The sequence below is a fragment of the Alligator mississippiensis genome, chromosome 2 (assembly GCF_030867095.1).
Source record: "Alligator mississippiensis isolate rAllMis1 chromosome 2, rAllMis1, whole genome shotgun sequence".
NCBI lineage: Eukaryota > Metazoa > Chordata > Crocodylia > Alligatoridae > Alligator > Alligator mississippiensis.
Window position 1 is genome coordinate 230945268 of NC_081825.1, and position 22750 is coordinate 230968017.

The 22750-nt window shown below is 44.0% G+C and overlaps 1 protein-coding gene and 1 non-coding gene across 5 annotated transcripts in view; one reads left to right on the plus strand and one right to left on the minus strand.

The window, feature by feature from the left end:
* TMEM229B (transmembrane protein 229B) overlaps positions 1–22750 on the plus strand; it is a 154417-nt gene that overhangs the window by 77278 nt on the left and 54389 nt on the right. Inside the window, exon 1 of one of the 4 annotated variants that reach the window (XM_059722886.1) lies at positions 13286–13552. The exons of 2 other annotated variants lie outside the window; for them this stretch is intronic. The gene's annotated coding sequence lies outside the window, so the exon portion shown is untranslated. Of the gene's footprint in view, positions 1–13285; positions 13553–13602; positions 13779–22750 lie in introns of those variants that run through there. One more of the 4 variants, XM_019476741.2, reaches the window with a different exon arrangement.
* On the minus strand, positions 11593–11704 carry LOC132248912 (U5 spliceosomal RNA). Its single transcript, XR_009460385.1, has one exon. It is a non-coding gene; the product is annotated as a U5 spliceosomal RNA (small nuclear RNA).

Genomic DNA, 22750 nt, shown 5'->3' on the forward strand with positions numbered 1-22750 from the left:
AGCTGGCGAGCTTCTGCAGGGCCTGATTTAGCTTGTAGGCCCTAAGTTTGACAACTCTGATTAAGGCCATGTTGACAAGTAAAACTATGTTGTAGTGAAGACAAAAGTGTGGGGTAATGGGAAGCCCTGATTAAGCTGAATTGGTGGTGTCATATGGCATTATGGGGGTATAGTTATTAAAGGAGACCAAAAGGCACTGAAGACGTAGCTGACTCCAACAGTGTTTCAGTTGCTGAGATCATTTTTGCAACGTTAAGCTTTGATGGAATATTTTTTCCAATTTTTTTGCAATAACGAGCCCAGTATTACATGAAATATGTAAAATGCCTTTCAATTAAACAGCAAACAAAATATTTTTTTGAAGAAGCACAAGGAAGACTCGGTATTTCTCTTGTGTTAGTACAATTTACTCCTCCATTCCCCATAGCATTAGCATGCAATATCTACCTAGGAAGGATAAAAGAGGTCATTTAATACATATGCAATGATAGGGAAAAGATATCCATGTACTCAGATACCCCAGTGGAAAATCATTTAAGGCAATTGGGTCACATAGGTCTCACTAAAGCCACAATTTGAAATTAGCAAGGTAATAAAGCCCAATTCGGAGGTCATTCAGACACTCCCATAAGTAATTTCCAGTCTTTCTTACCCCCCTGGTTAAGATGGTCATGGTAAAAAGAAACCACTGAACTCTGAGGGTGCAGGCTCAGTTTCATGGGTTGGCAGTTCCAACAAGTCCATGTTTCTTGTAAACAGAGCACACTTGAAACAGAATTGATTACAAAATAAATGTATGAGCAGCTGTAAGAAATGGTGGTGAATGTATTTGGTTATTTGTACCTTTTGGAGCTGGAGTGTTTTGTAACGCACCTTTCAAAAGTTTTCAGCTAGATCACACATGCAGCTGAGGTAGGCTGCATGGTGAGTTTGTCACATTGGGCTCATTAGATCGTGTTACTTCTGTCCTTTTTGTTGTTTATTTCTTGTTACCCACTTAGAACCATTTTAGTTGTTGCTGAAGTTTCAGCTGAGTTATCGGGTGTCAGGAGGACGTGTGCCACTGTTAGTTACTTTTCAGAGTAGAAACACCTTTTAAAGAAATTTTCCAAATCCCTTGTCCTTTACCTGGCTGGGCAGACATTTGTATTCAGTATAAAGAAATCTGATAATTTTGTCATTTAAAACATGCCAGAAACGGTATTTTAATATTCTTAGAGAAAATGTGATGGATGATGCATTCCCTAGTGCTGTACAGTAAAGTAATCTGCTCTTCACAAGTAGAAGAGATGGGGACTGTTTTGTAACAAGAGAACTTTGATTCTATGGAAAACTTCATGGCCCACAAAAAAAAAAAAAAAGTTGCTACTCACCACAGAGTTATGCCCAGTGATATAGGTCTTTTATATAGGAGGGAATACAAACATTTGGTGAAGCCATTATTCCTTCATTATATCCACAGGAGATAGCTCTCTTTCTGGACTCACCAGTCTTTAGAGATGGGGGTTCCTACATCTCTCAACCAAAAGATTCTGAGAACAGATTGAGATTGAAACCCAGAAGAAGAATGTAATTGGGTCTGCATTATACAGCTGAAAAATATCACTTTGATATGGATTTGATTCTTGTCTGTTTACTTAAGAGACAAATGATTAGGATAGATGACTGGGAATCAGGACTCCTAAGTTTTATTTTCAGCTCTTGACAGTGTGACTATAGCTTTCTCTTTGCTTCACTTTATCTCTTTAATAAGTATATTAATACGTTCTTGCTTTGTAAGGGCATTGCAAGAATTTATCGTCACACTTTCTCAGAACTGTTCTTCATTTAACTGCTCTTCTCTTCTCATCTTCTCTCCCTTATTCCTCCTCTTTCTTTGGCCATAGTATATGCATGGAGTAATCTGATGTTATCCTCATATGGAGAAAACATGATATACACATTAGACCAAGAGGAAACTTATGAGGTTATTGTTAGAAACGTGAATGGAAGAGGAGAGTCTGGCTAGGAATAGAAAATATGTCAGAAAGACAGGGATTTTTAAAGATATTCAGCTGCCTAGAGGCAAATAGGAAGTAGTGGGACTTCAAAAGTGCCACAGTGTCCTCCTACCATTAATAGTCAGGCATTGAGGTGTTTTCTGGAAAATGGGTAGAATAGAGAGAGCAAAATAGATGATGTATTGCAAAATTAATTCAAAAGAATAACTTCTTGGGCTGCTTTAGAATTGCTTGGTCAGCTTCTATTTGTCTCAAACTCATTCTTCAAATGATTCTTAGTCTGTGGTTTACTCTTGACCAGTTCATTCTTAGTATTCAGCATGTTAAATTCAAATGTTGAGCTGGGATTCTTAGCTTTGTGCAGTTTATGTGCATCTCTACCCCTTACATTTCTACCTCATTTTAAATCTCATCTGAAAAGATATTCTGCCTTTTAGTGATTTACTTATTTGCTACTTAATTTCTCTTAGCCTCTTCTCATTTATCTTTCTTGTTTTTGCTGTAACCCTTGTTCTCATTCCTCCTTCTTTCATCACCAACCTCACTCATACCCATGGCGTATTCCAGTGATTCTCAACCAGGGTCCCTCAACACTCTGGGGTGTCCTGAGATCCTTTCAAGTGTGCCTCAGGGTGCCACACATTGTTAGGTGCGCAAACATGATTCAGAAAAAAACCACAGAGATTTCCAGTAGGAATCCAGAGTGTCAAAACCATTCTAACTTATTGTAGTCCTTCTGAGTTCTTTGCAACAGAAGATTTTCTGTATTATTTTTCTGTAGAAAGAAAAAAACAAGTGAAAAGTAAGAGCTGGCATTTTCTGAGGGCTGCCTCAGAACACTGTAACAGATAGTGCTATTTAAATAAATATATCTATGGAAATATTCACTCCCCCTCCTCCTCATTCCTGCTCTCCTTTCTAGTCAACTCTGAGTTGATAGGGTTTATAGAAAATCCTCAAAAAATACCTAATTCTTATATAGTGTTTCTATCCATAAATCTCAATCACATTACAAAAGAGGAAAATATCATTAACCCCATTTTACAGGGGGGAGGAGAGACAGAAAGGTATAATCAAAGTCACGTAGAAAGCCAAAACATCTCTGGATAGAACTGAAGTCTTCTTAGTTCCAATTGGGTACCAGTTTTACTGGTCCATACTGCCATTCAAAATAGATAAACATATTGGATTGGACTGTGCATTTCCGATGTTGTAGAGTGACTATTTCAGTAACTGTAGCTCTCACAACAAAATCCAAATGCTGCTTTGGAAGTATCTGGCAAAAACAGCAGAAAAAAGAGCTGTGTACAATACCTGCAGCACCTGTGGTTTCCACATATGGCATTTGCTTTTCTTCCACTCAGCAATGAATCCTGAATAGAGACCACACGGGATTCTTTTATTTTCTTTAAAAGTTAAAACAAATGCAGAGACTTATTTCACCAGCCCAGAGAGAGACAAAAATGCAATATTCTACTTTAGACAGATGCAGCAATAAAGTATCCGATTTCATTGCTGAACTGCTCCTAGTCTTGGTCTTGTCTTCAACACATCTTTGCCCAAGTGTTTCTGAAGGTGTCCTGTCCTGAGGGTCCCAGTACTCAACCCACGTGAAGGAAAACATGGTGTAGGTGACTGAGGTATATCAGCATGATGGGAGGGAACTGTGCAATATGGTCTTGGTCTAAAGAGATGATCCCTAAACAGTGTCCTAGAGGAAAGTAAGAAGTCCTTCTGATCTTTGTTGGTGTAACAGTGAAAATTTCCTTTCTGTCCCTTTCTTGATTGAATTGTTACTTTTGTGTAAATGAGAAAATCACTGTAGCTGAAAGTCTGGAACTATTTGATATGAGGACATTTTTGGAGCAGACTATTGCAGCAGTGGGGAATTCTTTGCTGCAGTGAAGGCACTTTGGGGGTATATTCTAGCAGAAGCTTCTTTTGCATTGTGCTAAGATTAAAAACCTCAGGTTACTTAGACTGTAAAATATATCACTTGTCTATAATGGAATACATGTCTCAACGCAGACTTGGGCACATGACCAGAGGTTACAGCTAATGAGAGTTATTATTAAATTATCAACTGTATCTTGAGTGTAAGTATAAAGTCTTCACAATGAAAGAAAATAATACATTTTTTGTGGAAAATTATTTTTTCTACATTCCTGAATTTCAGTAATCCCTGATTTGGGGGGTCTAAAGTTTCAGGTGCCCAACTTTAAACACAACAGGTATGGTCAGACATGTATTTGAAGTGCTCCAAATTTGTCTACTTCCCCCAGAACTTCAAAATGGCTAGGGAGCTAGAAAGCAGGTATCCCTGCACTTGAACTGTTTCAAACAGGATGTCTGTCCATGGTAAGTGAAGGTATCCCTTGGTCTTTGGTTTCTGGAAGTTCCAGAGAGGATGGCTGAGTGCACAAAAGAGCAGCTGCTGGCTGTCCACCCTACTTACCTCCCCATGGTGGGGAGGTAGAGAGCAGAGCACTGTGGGATGCTGAAAGACTACTGGAGGGTACAGACATTTGAGGAAGTCGTTCTAAATGAACCACTTCAAAGATGTTTATCTTTCTCTGAGGGTCACTTTGGATTACTTTTGGCCATTTTTAAGTGCTGCTTTGGCCATGAAAGCACTCACTGTTTGGAGTGCTTAAAAGCACTTGAACTGCTTCAAACAGGATTCTGTCCATGGCAAGTGAGGTCGATTCACAGACACCGCAATTTAGAGGTACAAAGCACTTGTGGACTTTAGGGACCTGCTGAGTTAAGCAGTAGCTGAGTGGGAGATTTGAGGATCTAGATTTTGGACTCTGGTGCCTAAAGTGGCAGTCCTTGCTAAGTCTCTTTGTGAATCTAGCCCTTATCTTAGAAGAGGTGGTGGATTCCGCAATCGTGTCTAAGAAGAAAGACAAGCAGGCTGTGTTTTGAGAAGGAAGGAAGGCCATATCACATGAAAGGAAAATAGCAGAACTCATCATACAATCAGGAAAACTTAATCTTCCTTCACAGACCTGCATTTCTTGGCTGAGCACAACAATTGATGGTTCTTCAATAAACAGACAGGAAAGAACAGTAATAACTGAGGACACATGGCATGTGCTTGTCCTGCACAGAGTGCATAAAAAACAGACTGGAGAAACAAAGCCGTTATTTTCACCCACAAGCATGAAGCACCGCCCCAAAGAAGGGAATACAGAAACCAGCATGAGATGCCTAGTAAAGTCTTAATTTAATTTCCTAGTAGCCTTCTGGATTCTTTTTCTCTCTTGCCTTTTCTGGTAGCCAAGTCTCTCTGGGATATACATGGATATATGCGTGTGCACACATGCGTGTGTCTGTGCATGTGTGTGGGAGGCAGAAGGGTGGTATTTTAAGCTCTTATTTTCTCCCTGAGCCTCAATTCCCAGTCTATAAAATGGGGATAATACCACCCCTTATTTCATAGGGCTTTTTTAATAGAAATTACTTAAGACTTGTGAAACATTCAAATACTATAGTGATAGTGATAAGCTCTACGGAAAAGACCCTGAAGAAATAAATAGTTATATCTTCAGAGTAGGAATTCTTACAGTAAATCAGGTATTGAAAAGTGAAAAAATAAGACTAGCTGCTCATTTAATGAGCACCGTATGTCCTATGCACAAACAAGGAAGGTGTCATATGGAAAATAATATGGAGCCATGTAACTAAGGACTTTGTCCTTAATGTAAACATGTAAGGAGGCTGAAGGTTGTCCAGGCAACATTAACTCTAGCTTTCCTAACTTTTTAGCTCTCCTAACTTTTGAGTGTCTGACTTTGCAATCATTACAATATTTTTCTTAAATATTGGGGTCCTTTTTGATTGTTTTTGTCTATAAATTTCTGAATGTAAATAGAGGCTTAGATTTTCTGAAATCTACATGTTTACAGTTCTGGGTACTTTATTAGCATAAATGATCAGTTAGACACACATCTGTTTGTATATGCAAAACATACGTGTACTTTTCGTTAATTTTTTCCTAACAATTTGCCTCACAAAATGGCATGGAGAACGGTAATAGTTATGAAGGGGCAGTATAACAAGGGCAGGTACGGGAGACATCTGCTAACATGCTGCAACTCTGGGTGATTGTTCTTTTGAAACTGAGAGTATGTCCACAGGGGCAAAAATGAGTTTCATTTATTTTTTCTTGGAGTTTTTTCTTAATTATTCATGAGCATGAGGAAGGCTAAAAGATATTTTAAGATGTTGTTTTCTACTTATTCTTTTTGAAATGTGTATCTTCCTTCTCTTAAAAGATTTGTAAGCAATTTGAGAGAACTAGGATAATTAAGATATAGGTAACAATGGTGTGAACCTCTTGTAGCTGCATTAATTCAACTGCAGATTGTCTTAACTCTTAACCACACTTTTTCACGGAAACCTGGTAGCTCTGCAGGGACAGTACTACAGTAAGAAAAGCCAGACCCCTGGATGTTACCCTTTCCCTTCCTACAAACTTGCAGACCTCTTAGAGCTCTGACCCCATAACTGCTCAGAGTGGGACTGAAACAGGATGGGGGCAGTAGTATCCCTTCCTCTTCATAGTCCATCTTTCTGCCATTCTCCCCTCCTCATGGCCCTCATCATGTATCCCACTTCCCTGTCTCCCTCTACCAACTCCTTCCATTCTCTCAGTCTGATAGTGCCCTCTCTTACCTGCCCTCACTTATCCATGTTCACCCTCTCTTCCCTCATTTCTGCCCTCTTCCTATATTTTCTTCTCACTTTTTAAAAGCCACCCACTCTTTTCCCTTTATTTACTTCTTCCTCTGTCTGCTTGCTGTGACCAGATGGAAGCACATCAGTTTGCACGTTTGTCTCTCTCTCTTTCTTTCTCTCTCTCTCATTCTACCTCTGTGTTGATTTCCCCTTCCTGACTGTAGGTAAAAGTATCTTCTTAATTCAGGTTAAGAAGAGTACTCTGCTCTTTCTTTCTCTGATCTTTCCCTTGATCCTTTTAACGCATTCTTTCCAACATTGTTGAAATATCCTTGCTTTCTCACACTGTGAAATGTCCCCCCTCTCCACCTGTCTCTCTCCTGTGTTTCCAATATGCTCTTTGATGTGCTCTGAGATGCTACTTCACAACAAATTGTATTGTACCATATCTTTTATCCTCCGGATGCCCTTTATCAGCCTGATCTATCATGTATTGTATTGTTAAGCTGCTTCTTACTGTGATACTTAAGCATTCTCCTTTGCAGCCCAATTGAAATATATACACAATGATTGCTTCTTATCAACCACCATAACCCAAATGTAACAGCTGGTAAAGCTAGACGTCTGAGTTGGAATTACCCATGTGTTACATTCTATTTCTCCTGTAAAATACTCCATCTTTCTGATTCTCCAGTTCTTGCAGAGAGATTGGTGTGGTCAGGTGACTCTGTGACAGGCTGGTTTGCTGCACTGTGGCATATTCAGAGGAGTCACACTGATGTGTATATAAACCTACCTGTGTGAACAGTCCCCAGGAATGTGGACCTAGAAAACCAAGCATGCTTCTGCAATGCAACTGTGGGATCATTAGCCCTGCCACCTGCCTGGTGCTGAACAGTTGCTGGCTCTGCTGTTTCTGTTTGATTCCTGGCACTTCCGTACAGAGGGACCTGACTCTGAAAGAGGCCATTGTGGTGAGGCCTCTCAATGGACCCTCAGTATACAGGGCATCCCTTAATTGCCTCTGTCCTGCACAAACGTGTCTTGCCTCATTACTGTGGCTACAGATTATTGATACTGGAATTGCTGAGTCATAACATTGAAGTTATGAAAATGCTCTTGGTCTGACAGACAAATTAGCTCGGTGCTTCCAGTATTATTAGCCATAGTAGCCAGGAGAGAGATCTGAGGACTGGGAAAAAGCAAATATGGAATCTATTATTTAGTTGGTTAGAAAGAATAAGAAAGGGCCACAAAGGAAGTGGCTGATTAGAAAAGGGAGATAGTAGTGGGGATGTGGGTCTCAGGACATAAGTGGCTTACATTCTGTTCCCTGTTCTTACTTTTTTGTCACCTAGGTTTTGTCATTTTACCTGGCTGCACTTCAGTTTCCTTCTCTGTCAAATAATAATTAATCTTGTATCTGGGGACCTCAACGTGCTTTACAGATATTTAGTGAATCCTTATATCAAAGCCCTTGTCTGAGGCAGACAGGTATTGTTACTTCCATTTTACAGCTGGCAGAACTGAGGTACAGAAAAGGTTAAGTGTTTCACTCGAGGTTGCTCAGGAATTCTACAGCAAGATATAAATCCCTTGGGTTTTTTAATCGGTGGTTTAGAGATTCTTCTGCCCTGCGAACAGCATGCAGTGTTTCAAAACAGTAAACGCCATGAGAAAGGGATTTTCTTTCTCCTTTTGTTTGGGCAGTTTAGTCAGGGAATAACCTGAGGAGACCTTTCTGGGTAGAAAAACTACTTCTGTCAAAAGATTTAAGTGTCAGGGTGTGGCAGTGAAGCTTTCAAAAACACTTCCATTGCTAGCTGTGTTTGATTTCACACTCGGTAGGGGTATTCTGTTAGTCTCAAGGTTAAATCTGAGTGTCATTTGTCATTTTTATTATGTGAGGGTTGGAGTGTTGTAGCTGTGATGGTCCAAGAAATGTATGAGAGGTAAGTCTGGGGAACTGACCTGAGGAAGGGCACTTGATGCCCAAAACTTGTCCAGCAGCTCTCCCAGCTATACAGTTGGTCCAGTAAACTAGATCACTAAAAGTGCCTTGCCATACAGATTATGTTGACCTTTTTCTCTTATGGCTTTCTTAATAAAAATAATCTGAAGAACCTGTATGGCATTTACGCCAAGCACAAAGTAGTGCAATAATTTACAGCATCTTGCACCCACTCTCAGCAAACATCTCAGGCATGTTATAAGCACTGGTTGTAATAACAGCGAACAGTCATTTCCTCAGAAAAACTGTACTGAGAGTAATTACGAGCTGTCCAGAGATGTGCAAATGAAAGTTTGCTAAGCATTTAGAGCAAGGGCTTCTCAATCTTTTTAGACAAAGGCACCCCTGAATAAACTTGAGGCACCCCCAGGAAAATGCCAACTCTTATTTTCCTTTAGTCAAAAAAACAAGTGAAAACTAAAAGAGCCATTCTTCTGTTGTAAAGACCCCCAAAAGGAAGAATGTTTTCTAATGCTACAGATTCCTAACTGAAATGACTGGGTTTATCATGTGAATGTCGGCACACCTAACAGTGTGAAAATTGGCACTGTGGGCAACTTGTGCCTCCTGAGTCGGGGGGGGGGGGAGGGGGGGGGGATGCCAGCAGCCGATCCCTAAGCCAGTGGCGAAATCAGAAGTACACTTCCAGTTTTGTGACTTGCACTTCCAGGGGGTGCATAGCCGATCTCAGGGGGTGCATGTACACCCGCCAATGATTGGCGTGGCACCCTGCAATGCCCTCACCCTTGAAAGGATCTCAATGCACCCTAGGGTGCCATGGCCACCTAGTTGAGAATCACTGATTTAGAGATTATCCAATAGACATACAACAGAAGGCCAATGTACAATTATACAACCTGAGATCCACTCTAGGCAAAGTACCTCAGCACCAGTAGAATATATTGAGAAGGGAGTGACATTGTACGGAGCCCTGCAATGACTGGACAACCATGAGGACCTCTTGTTTAGCTTCTGTTTTCATGTCTTTTGGAGCTATGGGCTCCTTACTTTTTGCCTTTCCAAGCAATGAGATTTATCATGACTAGAATACAGATTATCCCCTGCTCAGGGTCAGACTGACTGTAGAAGCTTGGCTGGACCTACACAAAATCTAAATGACCAAATCAAAATAACAGTGCATCTTGCATAAAAATGCAAGATTGTGGCTGGGACCATGCAAAATAAAGCAATCCCAATTGATTTCATCTGCTGTGCTAGTTGCAAATGTACCCATGTTTTATTGTGCCAAAGCATCATAGTGTTTGTAATCATCTGAAAGCTTTTATAGCTAGGAAAGAAGTCCTTCTGGCAAAAGACAGCAGCTGGGGAAAAACTGGGTTGTGGTGACAAGACTGCCACAAAGAAGATCAGTCTCCACGAATGGTTGCAACCCATTAGGCATAGAGAAAGTGGAGCTTGTAGCACCCAATACCAGACCCATGCCATAAAATGATAACAGTCCATATTGAATACTGGGACAAGAGTGGATGAAGATGGTGAGAGCGCTTTCAAGAAGAACAAACAGTTGCTCTGCTAGTGGATGCCATCCACTAGGTGTTGAGTTAGCTAGGCCTCAACCTTTTACCACACCCGAGCCTAAAAATAAAAGCAATGGTTCCTCTAAAAAGAAAACTGTTGGCAGAAACCTGGCACACTCATCACATATATATAGCAAAGCTAAGAGAGCAAGAGAGAGACCAGACAGCCTGAGCTGGTATAACTAGAGAAAGTAGGAAACTACATCTATGTTTCAATTGAACTAGTATAACTAAAGAAAACAAAGGACTAAATATACATTTCAAAGCAGAACCTGTAAGAGGTGAAAGACAAATGCACTGAATACAGGGCCTGAGGAACATGAGTGTGCTGTGTGTGACTGTAAATATATCCTGGTTAACACATTTCCCCTGGATTAAGGCATATTTCTCAAAGAAGGCATTCAAATGTCTGTTTGGGGTTTTGTAAATGTTGCCATATATCATCACTGGTGCAGACTATTGCAGATGCTGCTCCATTGTTAAATAAATACCCAAAGACACTGTCCTATGACCAATGCCCCAAGGTATCCCATTCACTCAATCCCGACCCATCATGTTTGATTGACTTGTAACTCCAGACAGATCAGAAACTTGCAAAAACAAGTTTCACACTTGGACATCCAAAACAGGATCCAAGCAGTTGGCAACTGTAATGTGATGGTCCCTTCCTCCCTGCTTTGTTGGAAGTTTAATTGACTAACTATCAAGGAGAAATGCTTTGAAGCTATACAATTAAATGCTAGAAGAGCAAAACAGACTTGTCAGCAAGGTGTGCGCTCCAAGAGAAAGAGAGAAATCACTACAACATTGCACCCAGCTCCTCACGGCGAAGGATCCTGCTCCGTGAAAGCTGTAAGGAAACTGCTTCCTGGCCTGTACTGGTGAGAAAACACTCTTACAGCTAAAAATACACTCGGACTTTGGTGATAGCTCATTTATTGCATATTGAAAAGGAGTCTTTCTGTCATTTAGTTTTATAGCTTGCTTGTGGTATTGTTTTTAAAACCTTTCTGCTATTAATCGAATGAGGTGTCATGTCAGTCCTTAACTACACTAGGTTTAAATCCTGCTTTTAAGTTCAACTCAGACCAGTTGCCATAGTTGGGGTCATAGTTTTACCCCATGGTCAGATTGATATGGACCCTGGGTGGGGGGTTTCGCTTTCCTCTGTAGCGCGGGGCATGGCCCTCTACCTTAGATCTTTTGAGCATATATTGACAACATTTCAATGTTGTCTTTACCTATGGCAGGTGAGGGTGTTAGGTCTGTGTTGTGTCACGGTTGAGGGTAGTCATAGGTAGGGTTTAGATTACGGTTGGGTAGGATGGTTTGGATAGGGAAGATCCTGCTTCAGGGCAGGGGGTTGAACTTGGGTGACCTCAAAAAATTGGGTCAAAACTCGTAACTGTTCCTCTCCACGGAAATCTTTAGTAAAAGGTGAAAGATTTGTACGGTTTGAATTGACCAGCTCCCTTCCAGCCCTACTTGTCTATGATTCTATGTAAGCAATGGAACAGCCTGTGCTGTCAGCACCAGGTACCTTGTGCTTTATGCTTCTGAGAGGTAGGTAGCCTGAAGTCAGTCAGGAGGCTGGGTGGAGGTGCACCTTTATAGCAGAAGAGAGTTTTACCTATAGGGAAGGGGAAATCAACACAGAGGAGGAATGAAAAAAAATAGAGAGAGATATGAACATGCAAATTGATGTGCTTCCATCTGGTCACAGCAAGCAGAGAGAGGAAGGAAGGAAGTAAAGGGAAAGGTAGTGAGGGGGCAGACATGAGGGAAGAGAGGGTGAGGGGAACCAGGTAAGAGAGGGCAGGATCAGATAGAGTGGGAGGAGGAGTTGGTAGGGGGAAGCAGGGAGGTGAAATACATGGAGAGAGCCATAAGGAGGGAGAAATGGCAGACAACCACTTACCTGTGGTTCAGTGATTCTTCCTGCCTAACCCCTGGTGGCCTCCCTGGCACCAGGTCTGCCAGGCATCAAATACAATGGGATCTGAAACACTATGCATCTGGGTCCAAGAAGGCAGTTTTCCTTATCCCAGGGATTTCATAGACATTAGAGCTGGAAGGGACCTTGGAAGATCATCGAGTCCAGCCCCCCGCCCAAAGGGCAGGAAGTCAGCTAGGGTCATAGGATCCCAGCAAGATAAGCATCCAGTTTCATCCTGAAGGTGTTCAATGAAGGCGCTTGAACCATCTCCGGTGGCAGGCTGTTCCAGACCTTGGGGGCTCGGACAGTAAAGAAATTCTTCCTTATGTCCAGCCTGAAACGGTCTTGTAGTAGTTTGTGACCATTCGACCTTGTCATCCCTAGGGGCGCTCTGGTGAACAAACATTCCCCCAGATACTGGTGGTCACCTGTGATAAACTTGTAGGTGGCCATCAGATCACCCCTGAGCCTGCGCTTTTCCAGGCTAAAGAGCCCCAGGGCTCTCAGGATAACTGCTCTTCTGGGGTGGTTGAGTACCTGCCCAGGTGTTGGGGCTTAAAGCCCACTTTATGGAAATGGGAGACTCCTCCCTAGCTTGCTCCTGTGGCCATATGGCTGAGGGCAGGTGAAACTTGGGGGCATCCGAACCCCAAGCCTCCACGTTTGGGCCTGCATGTAGGATGCTCGCCAAAAGATGTTGGAAATATGAGCAGCCCCTGGCGGGGGTGGAGGATGCTTGCCGGTTGTAGGGCCACTTCTGGTTCTGGACTCGCTCACGGATTTGGACTTGATTTGGCTTGGAACACGAAAAAATCCTTTAAAAAAAGTCAAAATCAAGGGGATGGGGGATGGTACAGGTTGCCTTCCCACCTGGACCCATAGCATAAGAGGTGGAGGTCAAAAAACCCCAGGGTTTCACCCTCCTCTCGGGACGAAGCAACCCCTTCATACGCCTAGGTGCCAGGTAAGTGCAAGAGAGCTGCAGCACGGAGCTAGGACCCGGGCTAACCCTGGGCAAGCCGGGCCCGGGGGGAGGCTGCCTGCTGGAGGCTGCCCCAGCCCGGCCCGGCCCGCACAGCGCCCGCCCGTCCACCCCTCCCCTCGCCTCCCTGCGCGCGGCCGGGCGGGGCAGCAGCGAAGGAGTTAAGGGGTGGCGATGGGGAAGGCCGGCTGTCAGGAGCGAGCATGTGCAGATTGCAACCGCATCCATGCTACGGGCGAGCGGCACTAGCACATTGCATCTCCAGCCGCCGCCGCCAGCCATCACGGCATCCATGGAGGCAGAGCCTGCCGGGCGCTGCTGAGAGCAGGAGGAAGCCGGAGGTGGGAGGGGAGGAGCCGGCAGCACCTGGCCCGGCCCGGCCCGGCCCGCCGCCCCGCCGGGGTAGGTGCCTGGGGATGCGGGGCGGGGTTGAGGCCCCGGCGCCTCCACTTCCTGCAACAAAGGGGCCGCCGGGATGCTGGAGCCGGCCCGGCGGGAGGCAGGGGCACCTGCTGAGCGGGCGGCGCGCGACCCGGGGCTGGAGACCCCTAGAGCAGCGGGCAGAGGACGCCTGGGGCCTGAGACTCTTCCCAGAGCAACAGGAATCTGCCAGGGGAAACCCGGGGAGGTCAGACCAGGAACTCACTTTGTAATAAGTCCGGATGATGGCTTTGAATGGATGTTTCAAAAGGGTTGTTTGGGTTTTGTTTTTATCCCCTGCTTCTGCCCCTGTCTGGGAGGGGCGTGCAGCCGGCGGTGCTGCCTGTCCCACGGATGAGTTCCCTTCGACTCTGGGCCCCTGGCGCCCGGATTTTGCAAACTGCCCACGGACATTTGGAAGAGCTGGGATCTGGGGAAGGTTGTATCCCACGGCCTGGTCTGACCTGGTGTGTCAGAGCAAGGGAGTCCTTGGCAGGCATTGACTTTTTTCCTTCCTTGGCTGAGTTTGGCCCAGCAGACCTGTTTTATGTGGGAGGTAAGGGATAGTGGTTATTTTCCTAGGTGCTTCTGTGGGGCATAGATTGAATCTAGATGCTGAAATCGCATAAAACAGTCCAGGTCAACCCTGGTCAAGCACCAACAAAACCATGCGGGTGCCCAGATGCATTTTTTTATCAAACTAGACTTCATAGGTTTCATAGACATTCAGGGCTGGAAGGGGCCTTGTGCAATCATTGAGTCCAGCTCCCTGCACTAGGCAGGAAGTCAGCTGCCATCAAATGATCCCAGCAAGGTAAACATCCAGACGCCTTTTGAATGAGTCCAGAGCAGGTGCTTGCACCACCTCTGGGGGGAGTCTGTTCCAGACCTTGGACACGCGGACTGTAAAGAAGTTTTTTCTTACGTTCAGTCCAAATTGGCCTTCCAGGAGTTTGTGGCCATTAGACCTTGTTATCCCTTGGGGAGCTCTGGTGAACAACTGTTCTCCTAGGTCCTGATGCATCCCCTTTATATACTTGTAGGGGGGTGCAAACTGAGTGCTGCTGACAGTGGTGTTAGATCTCAGCTTGCAAAGACTCCTGTACATTCTGAGATGCAATCCAGATCAACCATGTCAGCTCCTTGATCCTGGTCAGAGCTTGGATGAACAGTAACTCTGGCTAAATTCTCATTTTAATAGGCATCCACAGACTGCATCTAATGCCACATGCAGACAGCTGCATTCGGTTTAGTGCAAAGCATAGTACTCACAGTGATACAGCTCCCAAAAAGAGGGTGGTTGCAGTGATGGTACCAGCCACCTTTTCCAGAATAGCCCGCGGAGCCACTGGATCCAGCCTGTGGTGCTTTGGTGACAAAGGGCTTTGCCTGTGCAGCAGTTGGGCACCAGGGGAATTTGACTGTGCCCTGCTAGGGAGAAGCAGCAGTAGTGATGGCGGCAGCAAGTCTTAAGTGCCAGCCTGCCTTCAATCTGGGCTGGATTGTTCCAGCCCAACCATTTGAAAAAGTTGCAAACCTCCGGATTAGATTGTTCTCCCCAGATTGTTCTCCCCAGTAGGCTAATGAGGAACACCCTCTACCCTTCCTTTTGAACTGGGCCAAGAATGCCATTTTTCAGGACATCAAAAGGAGAGCAAGTGAAGAGAGCATGACTCTGTAACTTAGCAATGAGGACATTCCCCTGGGGTGGAGAGAGTCTGGACTTCACCCCCTGTTCTCAATACTGTTTGTGTTTTACATTAAAGAGGCATTGGTTAAAAACCAGTAATTACCCTGGCAGCAGGATTCTCAGGTTCATTTGGATTGCATTAGGTGTGTACCATTAACTGGTTGGGGCACAGTGCCCAAATTTTAGATATGACACTGCCTGTAAGAACAAATTGGGTCTGGGCCGATGACTCAGAATTGGGACCTGCTTTTCCTCCGAGCAGAGGCAGTGAAGCTTTGTCAAATGAAGTATTTCATTTCATTCTGTAGTGTTTTTAATGACAGGATCATCCTATTTCCCTCTTAACTCCTAGAAAAGATGGTCCCTCCAGGAGCTGAAATTATTCATGACCAGGATGGTAAAACTGTGCTGTGACTACCTGAACCAATGGCATAACTAGGGTGGAGTGACAGAGACAAACCACCCTGGGCCCCAATTTGAAGGGTGGCAGCTAAAAAAAACAACCCAATTGTCACTGGCAGCTTCACAATTGTGGCAACAGCAACCAGAATTCACCACTACCCCTGTGCCCTGGGCACCTGGCCTCATAGCTCGGCCGCTGATCTGAACTGCATTTGTCAAGAATCCGTGCAGAAAATTAAAGCCCTCAGAAGGCATTGTCCTTTCATATCCAGGCATGCAAGCACATTAATACCACTGCCATTCTTTGCTAAATAGATCTTACAGGAGACTATTTCACAAAATTATGAGTGAACAGAAAATCAGAAATTGTTAAAATGATACAGTTGACAGCAGCTGCCCCTCTAAGCCCACTGGGCCCCTGCTGAGGAAAGCCCTTTAGCATGTACTTAACATTAAGCTTGTGCTTAAGTCCCTTTGATGTAAATGGCACATAAGCAGTATGTGTGTAAGTGCTCCCTTGACTCGGGGTCATAGTGAGCAGTCCAACATAGTCTACTCTGAGATGGCAGTAGCTTGCACTTCTTTGCTTGCAATAATGTTCTTCATTATAGCTGTAAACTGTATCAATGTACACTTCAAATTAGGAGCAGAAACCTTCCTGCACAAAGTGTGTCCTGCACTGTAGAGGGTACTCCCATTTGGAGTTATTTTTCATATTTTGTAGGAGGGCCGACTGAGACCCAGATAGATGATGCTTCAGGAATGTACCTAGGAATATAGCATAGGCACTGACTCCTACACTCTTGGTTTAATAGTTATGCTATCTCTCTTAAGAAAGGATATGAGGGCCCACTTAATGCATAAGAAATACTTTGAGGTCTCCTGATTACAGGCACATAGAAGAATGATCATCCTGTATAAGGGAAGATAGTGTGTAAAATAAGGTTCTGAACATCATGCTTTGGCAACTACAGAAGATCTTTTTGCTGATGATGGTACAATGCATCTGCAAGGTTGGTCAATGATATTGTGCCCATTCTAAATTGGATAAAAACCAAGGCAGGCAGAAAGCAAGGGTGCAGACAGACGTGACAACTGAAATGTTTCCAAAGCAAAAGCGCTTCAAAAAAGAAATGTTTCAGCCAGGGGCTGCATGCATGCCCTTGTGCCATTCTTGGCTGAAATGTTTCAAAATGCTGCAGCCTCCTTCACTGCCTGCCAGGGGATGCTAAAGCAGGCTGCAGTAACCTGCCTCTTCACTCTCAGCTTTCCCCTCCCCTCACAGGGACAGGAGGCAGAGGGGAGAGTGGAGAGCTGGCAAGAGCTAGAAGACAGAGGGGAGACTGGGGAGGGGGCAGGGGTTGATGATGTGGCTTATATGTGTGTTCAGCTAGCCCTTTTACATGTTTTAATTTTTACATTTGTTTCCACTACAGGTGGTCCCAAAGTCACATGATAAGCTAGTGAAAACCAAAAAGAAAATCTAGGAATCTTGACTGTTAGGTGTCGGGTCCTGTCTCGCCTTTTCAATTCCCTGTCATTTCAGAGCCTTGGGTATTGGTGGCATCTACGTTTTTCCTGCTTGTGGCATGCAACTATTTATTTCCCAAGGGACTGAAATATATTAGCATTGTTTCTGCTATGACATGCTACTGTGCAGTATTATTAGGCTACTGCGCATTTAGCATCTTGTGTAGATGCACGCTGTGTCCCCTAACCTGGATTAAACTAAAGCGCTACTGTGCAGTATTATTAGGCTACTGCACAGTAGCATCACTAAAAAGGTATGTGCCAATGCTGTTACGCAGTGATGCTGGTTGCTGCGCGTTGATTTAGTACTTGATTATACAAGTACTAAACTTAATGCACAGTAACTACAGCACATTAATGAATGTGTAAACATGGCCACAGTGTAGGAATAACTGGGTGAAATTTAATCATCGGATGTTCAGGAGGTCGGACTAGGTGTAACCTTCTCTTTTTGATGTACAAGCTATATGTATCTTAGTTGTCCTCCTCTGACCATGTAGTACTATTCTTATGCATATATATAATGTGTACATAAAAACATACAGACCTTATGGTATATAGCATACACTGACATTGTAGAGCTGGCAAGAACGAGGCCCACTTATGACCAAAAGTGTAAGTTAAATCAGAGAATACATGAATAATAATAATTTTATATAATAAAAATGATTTGCTGCACCAGCAGTTTTGCCAGTGGGGCTAATGTCTTGGCACTGGCAGGGACTTGCAGGGTGTTGTTGTAAAATACTTGTGGTAGGTTACAAAAATAATCCAGGGCCTGGAAATTAAAATTTGTGGTATGTGGCTTAAGTACTTTTTACCTACTTAATGACAAGAGGGGGAGAGACACCTAGATCACTGTTGTACAGGTACTTAAACATGGCAGTGATATTTGATAGTGAAGGCTTGTCAGTTTAGCTGACAAAAGCATAACAAGATCTAATGTCTGGAATTGGAAGTTAGACAAATTTAGCCTTGAAGTAAGAGCAAGGTTCCTAGCTGTGAGGTTAATTTATGTATTAGAGCAGCTCATGGGGTGAGATGGTAGACATAGCCTTGTTCAGAGTCTGTTAAATGGGATTAGTTATCTTTCTAAAAGATATGCTTTAGTCCAACATGCAAGAGATTCTGTGACTTGTCTGTGTGCAGAGGGTCAGGCTGGGGAGTTGCAGTGGTCCCTTCTGTTTTGGGTGCCTTGGAGCTAATGAATCCCCTTTTTCATTCTCTTACTTCATGGCCATGGAAGGAACTGGTAGCTAAATTGATTTTTTTGTGCTTGCCAGTCTGTATTAGGACAATGGCTATTATCATATCTCATGCTTCAAGGTTTCAGCTGGTCTTCTGTAGAGTTCGGATTGACTATTTCATTTATTGCATAACTGGCCACAACTAGAGACAGGACACCAGGCAGGTTGGAACATGGCGCTGAAGTGGTACGGATAATCTTCTTTCTTAGATGCCTGCCTGGTGTGCCTGCATGCTCACAAACCGGTTGTCAGATATGAGGTCAGGAAGGAATTTTACTCCAGTTCAGATTGTCAAAAACCTTGTAGCTTTTTCATTAGCTTCCTCTGTGGCATGGATCTGGAGCTTCTGCTATATCTGGGATTCTTTCCCTTAATCAGTTCCCTACAGGAGCCTTAAGTGTTGGAGGCACGTTGGTCTCTCCTGTTTTTTGCCTATGTTACACAACCATTCAGTTTCCTGAGGACTGAAACGCTTTAGTCTGTCTCAAGTTATGGGGCTCAGTATAGTGCAAAACTGGCTGATCCCCATAATTTGAGACTGTTTCAAGTTATGGGGCTCAGCCAGGGTACAGGCTTTCTCAGCACTGTCTGCTGTGCTGTCCTGCAGCAGAGAAAGGAAGGGGTGCCCAGAGCTACAGCAGATGGAGGGATGGGGTGAGTAGTAGTTGGGTGGGAGCTTAGCTGAGCTGTATGTTAACCCCTCAGTGGCTGCACGCAGTCCGCAGCCTGTTAGATGGGCAGCCCTAGTCTAAAGATCTCTTTTGGCCTTATACAGTATGAAAATGGGAAACGAAAACAAGTGAAAAGGAAGTGTCCTGAAAGCCTGGTTACAAAACAGTGAAGAGTGGGTAAAGCCGAATATCTTTGAGGAGGTTAGAGACATAGTGGCATGTGAAGACGATGTTTGTTCTGGCACTGGAGCCATGCAAGGAGTAGATTAATGAGATTTCTGCTGATGCTTTGTCACCTCTGGGTTTTGTTTGTTTCTGAATTTCTTTTAATAAATGTCATGTTTAAATAAAGTGAAAGGGCTGCCACATATGGCTTTGCAGTGCCAGGCTATCTGTCAGCAACTGGCAAGGTACACTAGAAAGGGGTACTGTCATGGCTAAAAAGTACCAATATTCCTTCACCCTTGTGTTTAATCAGACTGGGAAAATTAAGTGCAATGCACAAGGAAAGCCTGTTGTTTACTAGCGGGAGTCAGGACAAATTTCTCTGCCATTTCCCATGTTCCTGTTGTAGGAAGTATTGCACATTTAGATACAGTATGGGGCATTGCATTTTTCTTGGATGCATGAGATATTGGCTAAAGGTGGACACAGTGGACCTGACTAAAAAGGACACCAGATTGTTTTGTCAGTTTCTACATGGGCTGAAAGTGAAGGAAAAGCCTGCCATGGTACTTGACTTGGATATAAGCTGAAGTAAATGGAGCTGCACCAAGAACAAATTTGAAGCATCTAGCACCTGGACTTCTGTCTTTTAAAGAAAAACCTCCGTGTTGCAAATTGTCAAACATGGCTATTTTTTATTTATTTTTCAGAGGAGGTTAACCACAAATTGAGATAAGTATTTTTTTTAAGCAAAGGCAGTACCTGTACTAGTCTTAGCAGAGAAGGAATTATAGATGAGCAGTTAGCCCACCTTTTCTCATCTTTCCATTGCACATTTCACTGAGGTCCTCAGATTGTATTGCCACACAAATGTTACTTCCTGTTAGTGCTGTAGACCCAATACAGATGTTGGGAAGGCAGTAGGAGTTTGATTTGTCTTGTACATCATCAGAAGTACTGTCTGTTGGTGTTTCTGCTCTGTCCCTTATCAGTGGCAAGACAGGACGTAGAAATACTTAGGGGGTTTGTCAGCTTCTACATAAAGGTGGCTGTATGGGGAGCCAAAAAAGTGTGTTCTTTTGAAAATGGAGCCAACTGGATTTGGAAGTCGCGGAGAGGGGGAAATGCAGGAATCCACTTGATTGTCTTGCAGTGGGACTCTTCTGCCCGCCTCTGCACTTTAAGGTATAAATGCCATCTGTGCTGGCTGCCTGTGAAATAAAGTAGGTGAGAGGGTTGGAGGACAATTCTGTCTGGTAGTACAGAGGAACAAAATCCAAACTGGGCTGGTACTCTGGCTCTGTTGCAACAGATACAGCCTCTGCCAGTTTAGAAAAACGTGCCCCTTCCTGGTTGGTCAGATCCCTGCATTCCTGCCTTGCTTCTTTGTAAGTGATATGCCCATTACAAGACAGGTTTTATTTACAACTCAATGGCACCTAACAATTCTGCCAAAACAAATGCAGAAAATTTAGTTTGTTTCCACATTTGCATGCGTGCAGCTCCATAGCTGGGTTTTGATGCATTATTATGCTACAAGGAGGCTTCAGAAATTTCTGCTAGTAACCGTAGCTGCAAAACTGGGGATATATATATCAGTTGTCAGGAAACCTATATATCGTTATCAGTCAGCAAGGGGGAAAGTAAGGTTTTACATTGTCTTCTGCTTTGTGGGTTACCATTGACCTCAGCTAATCAAATCTAACACAGTAAATTGAAGCAAACCTTTTTCAAAACCTCCCCCACAATCTTCTTTTCAAGCTCTTTTAGAAGATGGATTAGAATATAAAGAAGATCTTGTTCAAAAAGCCTTTGCTGTCCTGTGTCAGCCCTTTCTTCATTGCATAGGGCCAGAGAATTAGTGCTCATTAAATTAGCATTGCTAGTATAAACAGTTAGTTAGCCATGTTAGTCTGAAGTCAGGCAGAAGGCAGAGTACAGTTGCACCTTACAGGGTGCAAGTACACCTGTGTTTTACTGCAGAGTTGACTTAACAAGCTATGAAGTAAAGTGACACCATCTGCATGTGTGCTGATTAGGGTGCAGAAAATCAATTAACTCTGATATAGGATAGTATTGTCCCTGCCAGTACTATCCTACTGTGGAGTAATTTACTCGGCCAAAACTCACGAGTAGATGGTGACCAGGGCTGGCTGGGGCATGAAGGTGGTAAAGCATGGGGGGGCTGCCTGCTGCCTAGCCTTGCACTGTAGCACCCTGGTGCCCCAGCTAGCTCCTCTGCCACCTGCCGCTGCCACCCAGAGCCTGGGGCTGACCCCCCAGGTCCCATGCCAGCCCGGGGCTGCTTTACCAAGACTCAAAGTGCTGTGGTCCTGGGTACGTGTGCCAACGCTGTGCCCGGGAGCCATTTTCTCTGGCAATGTTGGCTTAATTGCATGTGTAGATGTACTCACAGAGTAGTTAAATCAGAGCTGTGTAAGCTTCTGTAAGCAGCAGCTTACTTCATCAGATATGATGAAGGGACTCCTGATGAAGTTGTAACTTATGAAAGCTTATGCAACTCAGATTTAGTTAACCTATGGTGATAAACAGACATCTCATTTTACCTGTGATTGATTTTCCTGGGAGATGACATGAATCAAAACAGATGCAGCACAGTCTTGTGCATATATTGCTTTTCCAAGCTACATTGCTGTTCCTTCACCAGCAGATAGCCAGTGAGAGTACCTAGCCTGACAGACTTGTCCCTAGAATGAACTGCAGTAACCATACAGATGTACAACAGGATATCCCAGGAAAATGCATTAGTGCATTTAATTCAGCATATTTCAGAGGTACTTGGAGTGGGATAATGAACACCTACATCTGTAATCCCAGGAGAAAAGGCTTTCTCCCAGGGCAACCTCAATGTCTGTTTTTTACCCTATAAAGTCTTTTAGTATGAACTAGCAAGATTTGAATTATCAGGGCTGATTAATGCATAGGCGAACTAGGCGCATGCCTAGGGCCCTGGGCTGTGGGGGGCCCTGGTTCTTCCCTCTGTGGTGGCAGCACGAGTGACCCCATCTGCCTCCCTTCCCTTTCCTTTCCCTCCCCTCTGCTGGTTTCACCGCTGCCATGGCTGCCTCCTAGCGGCAGCTCTGAACCCAACTCTCCACGGGTGGCAACACCGGGGTGGGGAGGGGGATCTTGATTGGCACAGTGTCGGCCTACGAGTTTGTTTGTCTAGGGCCCACCCGCTGGAGGGTTAATCCAGCCCCGTGAGCTATCGTTTCATTTATTGCTGGATCTTCCCTTTCAGGCCAGCATGTTTGGTGAATCAATGCAGCATTTAACACTACCGCCTCTTGTGAACGAGCTCTCAAAAAAATCCTTCTTTCCTGTCCTTCTGTTTCGGCACTGCTGGTGGAGAAAGGGACTCTAAAATAGTCCAGGTGTGTCCAGTACTCCTTTCTGGCCTAGTGTTGTGATGTGTGGCTAATGGTTGCTCCACCTCAATGATGGCTGTGCTTCT